This window comes from Tupaia chinensis, unplaced genomic scaffold (assembly GCF_000334495.1).
Source record: "Tupaia chinensis unplaced genomic scaffold, TupChi_1.0 Scaffold139341_1, whole genome shotgun sequence".
Classification (NCBI taxonomy): Eukaryota; Metazoa; Chordata; class Mammalia; order Scandentia; family Tupaiidae; genus Tupaia; species Tupaia belangeri.
In genome coordinates this window covers 578830-587173 of record NW_006199230.1, presented here as the reverse complement: position 1 = coordinate 587173, position 8344 = coordinate 578830, and the positions used below count along the sequence as shown (strand labels likewise).

The following is an 8344-nucleotide window of genomic DNA, read 5'->3' as shown; positions in this document are numbered from 1 at the left end:
CCCCGGGGGGGGGGGGGGGAATGGTCACGCTGCAATCCCTTCTCCTCCATTCTCCTCTCGGGATCTTGGGCACGCACGCACATGCGCCCAGCTTGAGTTCTAAGCCACCAGGTTCGGGACGCGAACCACGGTCTACTGCGTGGGAGTCCAGCGACATAACATAGCCATTACGCTAACTGCTGGTTCCCAAAACCAGCCATTTTAAGCCTAATTTCTATGTTAAATAACTGATCAATAAAATTATAAACTGACTCTAAGAGTTGCTACCTCTAAACTTATGTGAAATTTATTTATTTAAGTATTTGGTAGTTCCCTATATTTGTATTTGCCTTGGAAATTTCAGAATTTTAGAGCAAATTTACCTTTTTTTTTTTTGGTCATACAGGATGAAAACTAAATATTTTTCAAGATAATTCCCCACTAAAACATAAAAAATGATACCCAATGATAACAGAAAAAAACATCTCAAGAATATCTGAACTGGCCCCATAGTACAATGGTTGAGGGCTGTATACATGACAACTACAGTTTGAATCCTGGCCACAGTAGCTTGAAAAACACAAAAGATGTTGGGAACCAGCAGTTAGCGTAATAGCTATGTCGCTGGACTCCCACGTAATCGACCACGGTTCACGTCCCGGAACCAGTGGCTTAAAACTCACGCCGGGAGCATGTGTGTGCGTGCACAGGAGGCCCAGAAGAGAATGGAGGAAAAGGGACTGCGGCGTGGCCATCCCCCCGGGGGGTGATTTCTCGCTTTCTGTCTCTATGTCTCTGTCTGTCTGGCGAGCACACGCGCCCTGTAGCGGAAAACCTCTCCCCCCCCAAAACAAAAAGATGCTCATGCATGTGCACGCATACCCAAAAGCCTGATGGGACAGAGAAATAGAGGAAAAGGGATTGAGTCATAACCAAGCTCCACTGGAGGGTGCTTTCTTCCTTTCCCTCATTCTTCCCTCCTCTCTGGTAAGCATATGAACCTTTTGGCAATTAAAAACAAAAATTACTACCATCTTTGCCTTAAAAATCACTTTACTACTTTAGAACAAGAAAAGTTATCAGGAATAACTAGGGACATTATTTAAAGATAAAGGAGTCATTTCTCCAAGATGACACAAAAGTTAGTATCTCAACAGTGTGTTAATAGGTGAGGCAAAAACTGATAAAATTGCAAGGCAAAACAGGTGAATACGCTATTACAGTTGGATCTTCAATACCCGTACAACAAAGACAGGCAGATCCAGCAAGCAGAAAATCAGTAAGGACATGGCTGAATTTACCAACGCCATCAACCAATGGGATATAATGCACATCTACAGACTACTGCATCTACTAACAACAAACTAGATAATCCTTGACTTACAACAGATGGGGTTATAACCAAATAAAACCATCATAAGTTTAAAATATCGAAAATCAAAAATGCATTTAACACATCTAACCTACAAACATAGTTCAGCTTAACCTACCTTGAAAATGTCCATAACACCCACATTAACCTAAAGTTAGGCAAAATCATCTACTACAGAGCTTACTTTTTTATTTTATTTTTTTATTATCATCATCATAATCTTCTTTATATTACATTGGATTACATATAACTTTACAGTGTATTACTTTGTTTTTTCAAAAGGGAATGCCATGCATGTCCGTCAGTACAGAGACATTAATCTCCCCACTTCAACATTCAATATCTTTTCTGTTTTCCCCAATCATTATTTTTATTATTCTAATTATTTTTTAAAACAGTCAATTGCTATTTCTCATTTTGCCTGTAAAAGTACTTTGCCCATCATGAAATACTTCTCAGACCAATCCAGTTCAGAATACTATACATGTCATCATCAACAGTTAATAAGCCCTGTTTCTCACTAACGTCCTGCCTCTCTATTGTTCACTGCTATCTTTCTCTATCCTCTTCTCTTCACTTACTCCATTCCACACTGTCCTATTCTCATTAAGTACCTTCACTGCTTTTTTATTTTTTATGGCTGAGTAGTATTCCATAGAGTATATATACCACACTTTTCCAATCCATTCATCAGTTTGTGGACATTTAGGTTGGTTCCATGTCTTGGCAATTGTGAATAATGCTGCAATAAACATGGATGTGCAAGCACTTTTACAGAGCTTACTTTATAATAAAGTATTAGATATCTCATGAAATTTATTGAATACTATACTAAAAGTAGACAAATGGTTCTATGAATACTTAAAGTACAGCTTCTACTGAATGTGCATTGCTTTCACACCACTGTAAGGTAAAAAAAAAAGTGTTAAGTTGAAACATTCTAAGTTGGAAGTTGTCTGCTTATAAAGAGCCTTTGGAAACTAAACCATAAAAAGCTAGTCCCGTAGCACACTTCTCAAGTGCTGCGTGCATCAGGAACTGGATCTAACATGACAGAATACAGATCAAGCCCCAGTCCTAGTGACTTGGACAATACCAGACCAGGTTCACATGCCTGTGTAAGTATGCCCAAATCCTGAAAGGATAGAGGAATGGTTTGAGGTAATGCGATTTTACATTTGTAGATTTAAAAAACGTTTTAAATCTGTTAGCTTTTACCTACATGAAGTTTACATAATTTTATTTCATATCCAGGATACAATGCTAATAATTATTCCATCTTCCCTTACAACATATAAACAGGAACTAAGAATAGCAAAGGCTATATTTATGTTCAATATATAGATAAAAGGTCTATAAAATGTTCCTGTAAGAACCATAATATATGAAAACCAAACAGCTGTTACACAGTATTTGGTAAGACGTACAAAACTAAAAACCAGGGATAGGCGAGGAAAAAAAAAAACTATAACCAGTAAGAACTAGTAAAATTTTAAAAGTTACAATTTTCTTAAGAAAATTTAAGACCGCCTCAGCAAATCAAAATAAAGTTTATACAAAAATTCAAGGAGGTATTTCAAAAGCAAGTTTTGATGAAGTCAATCCTCTTTTATTAAAAAAAAAAAAAGACTTCTAGAAGTTTTATTTACTGTATTTTAAAAATCCATTTTAGCATTATTTCCCTTCTTAACCACTACTTTCTGTAAGACTTTGACCTTACCAGTTAAGGTATGGATAAGTACAGTATTGTTCCAAAAGTAATCCTTCCAGAAGTCCAGGGACCTTTAGACTCCATAATACAACTACCTTAAAGAGTATTTATTTCTCATTCTACTCAGTCCAAGAGTATTATCACTGACCAACCCAAGATTTAGTAAACCCTTGGCAATTTTCAGCAATGTCTTCAGTTTCTAGTCCGGAAATGAAAAAAAAAATAGTATGTATAAAATGTCTTCTATAATAAATTACTAAAGTGTTATACTATCAGTTATTTAGTGATTCTATAAGCATAGGTTTAATATGTATAATATAAAGCTAACTAGCAAAAATACAACACCACCGTGGACAACAAATACTAAAAGATATAATCGTCAATTTCGTTGACTGTGGTGGCCACCCCCATCCATGGTTTTGCATCCCATGATTTTATTACTTCTAGTCTACCATGGTCCAAAAATGTTAAACAGATATTAAATAGAAAATTCCAGATATAATGTTTTAAATTGATGCTGTTGTGAGTAGAATGATGATATTCCACTTCGTTCGGTTTAGAATGTAAATCATCTCTTTCGGATCCACTCTGTGCATGTACTGTGACTATCCATACCTTCTGTTCCCCAATTTACCTCCACTTCAAACCCCTTTGCTGGCCTCCCCTCATAGCTATGTTGGTTATAAAATCAAAAAATCATAGTATATGTAGGACTTGGTACTATCTATCATTCCAGGCATCCACTAGCGATCTGGGAACATAAATAAGGAGGGAGTACTGTATACAGATGGTGATGATATTAATCAAAACAGCAAAGAGAATACAAGTTCAACTGGGAAACCTCTGAATGGTACCGCCAACCTCTCCAATCTACTACCTATATGTTCCACCCAGTTCCTGCTTTGCTTTCAAACACCTAAAATATTTCCTTAAGCTCCCTTTCAACCCATTATTCTCTCTACCGAAATTTAATCTGCCTTTTAGAAACACTCCCCCAAGTGTCATTTTTCCTTAGAAAGTCTTCACTGAATCCCTTTCTCTGTGCTTTCAAGGCAACCTGAATAAATTATCATGACGGCACAAATCACATGAGAATAACAAATATTTGTACAATTGCCTACTGCCCCTAGTTTCGTAAGTCGTAATCACATACACAAAAGTCTAGTACTTAGTGCTTGATAAATAGTAGCATTTACAAAACATACTATAAATGGGGCCAGCAAATGGAGTAATGGTTTTGTAGCTGGACTCCCACATAGTTGACCATGGTTCAAGTCACAGTACTGGCAGCTTAAAATTGATGCTGGGTGCAGCTGCATATGTGCCCAAAATTCCTAGAAAAGAATGGAAGAGAAAGGATTGTGGTGTGGCCTTCCCTGCGGGGGAAGGGGGATTCTTGTTTTTTGTCTGTCTCTGTCTCTCAGGAAACCATACATGCCCTATAGCAAAAATCCCTCCAAAAAAAAAAGAAAGAAAAGAAACAAACCAAACATACTGTAAATGAAAGAGTACTTGTGTACTTGTGGGGGGAAAAAGTCCGAGGTACTTAACAGAACATCCAGACATACAGATGGTGATAAATAGAAAAGAGGGTCTGAACTCAAGGAAGAAAAAGTTCATACTATAGATATGGCAATTTTATTCTAAACTTAGGATTTATCTTTGCAGACATCACTTTGGTAACTAGTTCATCCTTTAGGTATCAGCCTACAGGTCATATCTCCATAGTAGTATTCCCTGATGGATTGTTGGCATCCATTATTTACAAGGATTTTTTTTTTTCTGTAGTAGTTATTCTAATTACTTAATGTTTTTATATTTTTTTGTTTAGTTTCTTTATTCCTCAACAGATTGTTGCTTCTATGAACACAGGTTCCCTCTTTCTGTTAAACAGTGTCACCAGAGCCTAGCACGGTGCCTGGCAGAGATGATTTTTGTCCAAGTGTTACTAGAGCCTAGCACAATGCCTGGCACAGGTGATTTGTCCAAAAATTATGTTCCAATTTGGAACTTTTTTGTTTTTTGAGAGAAATGCCACTGATTAAAAAGCAAATAAATAAAGATTTCCAGAAAGGTGAAGAATCCTGTACAAAAAAAAAAAAACAAAAAAAAAAAAAAAAGAAAAGAAAAGAAAAGGAAGGTATAAGAGGTACCAAAGGGTCACAGGATCTAGAACCATACAGCCTGGCTGCATTGCTTATTGAACTCTAAGATTTCTGTGGAAGTTAAATAATCTGTTTCTCAGGTTCCTCATTTATAGAGACAATCATTAACACTTCTTTAAAGAATTATTATGAGGCTTAAGCGAGTATATATAAATCATTTGAAACCATGATTGGTACAGTGTGTTATAAAAGTTAGTGGTTATCATTATATTTAAGAATATCACCAATCTTCACTTACAATTTTATCTGCTTACTTGTTTACTGTCAGTGCTGCATAGAATATAAATTACAAATAAAGCAGAGACTACATTATTATTCTCTGCTACAGCTTTTCTCAACCAGGGCTCTCTGGGAATTAAGACCTATAAAAAGTGATTACACTGACTACCTCTGCAATTTTCTCAAGAATGGTACTTAGCACCATCCTAGATACAAAGCAGATGAGGTAATTCATGACATACCTTGGCTGCCTTAGAGCATTAGGACTTGATACTCCCTGGAACCTTGGTTGAGAAGGGCTGCTCTCAAATATCCCCAGTATTGACACCCAGGAGGTGCTCACTAAATATTTTTTGAGAAAATGAATATTTATGAAACTGTAGGAATAGGGTTAAGCACAAAGTAGATGTCAAATGTTAATTTTATTCTACCCCTTCAAAGTTTCTACAAGGCTTAAAAGTCTGAATCTAAGAGAGTAATTTTTTTAAACTTGAACTGTATATACTATTCAAGACCAAAAATACAGAATAAAGAAAACCAAAAAATAAAGACATCAATGTTGGCATGAAGTAGTAGTATGAGAGAGAAGACAGGTAGAATTTGGACATGTAGGAGAAAGAGCAAAGATTACTCTAGGTCAGGAAATGGCATTAGCAAAGGCAGGGTCACCCATAGCATGGAGCATGTGTCACTAGGGGTACAAAAATGATTTGGGCTCTAGATGAGAAAGTTTTAATAGCTACATAAGTTTTCACATACAGTTAAGACAGTAAGTAGTGATTTCAAATTTTTACTATTTTTAACAACTCTAAGGTAAATAATACCTACTTAAAATTTTTTAATAAGTCATTGAAAATGTATTAAATTATAGTGCACAAGAGGCAAAAAATATGGCAAAAATTGTCAGGGTTTTAAAAAGTGAGTAAAATTTGGTGAACACCAAAAGCACGAATATGAATGAACGTAACAGGTTAGCAGGAAAAGTCATCAACCTTCTGAGTGAAGCCAAAGCTCTTAGTATTAATTCAAGATAAAAGTCAGATGGGTATGAAGAATACCACCAGTTTTGAATATTTAATTTGCAGTCCTAAAATTCTTGCCTATAGAACTCCTATTTTTCCTTGTAATAAATCTGCTACATACTTCAACTTCATTTATTCTTAAAGATAAAATGTAGGAACTCTTTTTTTTTTTTTTTTGGAGAGGTTTTCGCTATAGGGCGCGTGCGCTCGCCAGACAGAGAGAGACATAGAGACAGAAAGCGAGAAATCACCCCCCAGGGGGGATGGTCACACCGCAATCCCTTCTCCTCCATTCTCCTCTCGGGATCTTGGGCACGCACGCACATGCGCCCGGTGTGAGATTTAAGCCACCGGGTCCGAGACGCGAACCGCGGGAACTCTTAAATAGTATCTGAAATAGGGACTGACCTATCTGTAGCTTTGTTATTTACTTAAAAACCCTGTTTTTCTCAAATGACAAAAAATTAACTTATACAACAAAGTACAAATCATATCTACCACAAAAAGTGTGTTAAAGAGAGTAAGAAGGCAGCTTTTCATTCCCACCTTTCTCTCTCAAAACTAATCTATCAACAGCAAAAGAATAATAAAGATAACTTTTAGCAAATATTTATCCAGGTACTGTTCTATTATCTGCATTAACTTGTACAACTACCACCACTATCCAGTGCAGTATATCACTATCCTCACTTTCTAACTGTAAGGATTTTGTATCCCAGAGAGGTAAAAAAAAAAAACCTGCCCAAAGGTAGAGCTGGAAGGTGACAGGGCAGAGGTTTAGACCCTGGCAGTACTACTGCAGAGTCTGAGCTCTTTAACCAGGAGGCAACGTTTTTCTCCAGAATGGTATTACTTGAAATATTCCACCAGTCCCATTATGGCGAGAGAGACGTAATTCTCCAATCTATGAGCCTTTTACTACTTCAGTTTCAATCCAAGAAACAGTGGGTTTGATTTTCAGAAGTGAGAAGACAAGTATTAAAATGTAGCAAACTAGGTTGAGGATTATTCAAATATAGACAAAACATTCCCGAAGCTCGAAAGGATGGCTGAATGAGTGCTCACCGTCATAGGAGAGAGAGAAGCGAAAAGTTAGGATAAGCAAAAGGTGAATCCTATTTCTTCTAAGCCCTGTGACTGCTCTCAATGGGAAAAAAAAAAAAATCATACCTTCCCTCTTCCTTTATATGTCAGTACACAAATACTGAGACTCAATAAAAGCAAAGGCAGAAAAACGGTAGCTGCAGAGGATAAAAGAGGGAATGTCAAGGTTTGGATTCTTCAAGAAGTCGATCCTGAGCCGCAGGGTTACCTTGATCAATCTCGGGAAACGTGCACGAGAATTTATGAGAAAGCAAGCGAGTGTCTGGAGGCAGGGAGGCTGAGGGCCTGACGCCCGCGTCTGCAGGTACTGGGTGGTCGGGAGTGCTGCGAACTAGCCCTAAAAGGGGCTACCAGGGCAGACTCCAATTTCTTAGTTTGGGATGAGGAAGTACGGGTGCGGACGCTGGAGGAGCTGGGGGATGGGGGCGGTTTCACTCTCTGCCAGAACTCCGGGTGGGGAGTAAAAGACGGTATCGAAAGGGGCAGGCGTAGAGGCATAGAGGAGAGAGACCCACCAGACGAAAAGAAGGGGCAAGGCCTGCGGAGAAAACTAAGCAGTGGCAGCCCCCGTGCAGGCCGAGGGCGCGCTGCAAGAACGCACTCCGGGCGCCGGAGGGATGAGGGTGCACAGCGCGGGAAGGGGGAGGTCGCCGGCCCCACCAACTGCGGAGGGGGAGGAGCAGCGAGCGCCCAGAGCGCTACGGGGACCCCGGAGGGGGAGGGGCACCTACCCGGACTTGCGAGGCGGCTGCTGCAGTCCCGGCGGCTCCTC

General features: G+C 38.6%; 1 protein-coding gene across 3 annotated transcripts in view; it reads right to left on the bottom strand.

Annotated features, from left to right (window-relative positions):
* Positions 1-8344, bottom strand: part of SPOPL (speckle type BTB/POZ protein like) — a 68169-nt gene extending 59825 nt beyond the window's left edge. For all 3 annotated transcript variants that reach the window (XM_014593001.2, XM_006161860.3, XM_006161859.3), the window contains exon 1: positions 8304-8344. The gene's annotated coding sequence lies outside the window, so the exon portion shown is untranslated. The remainder of the gene's footprint in view (positions 1-8303) is intronic.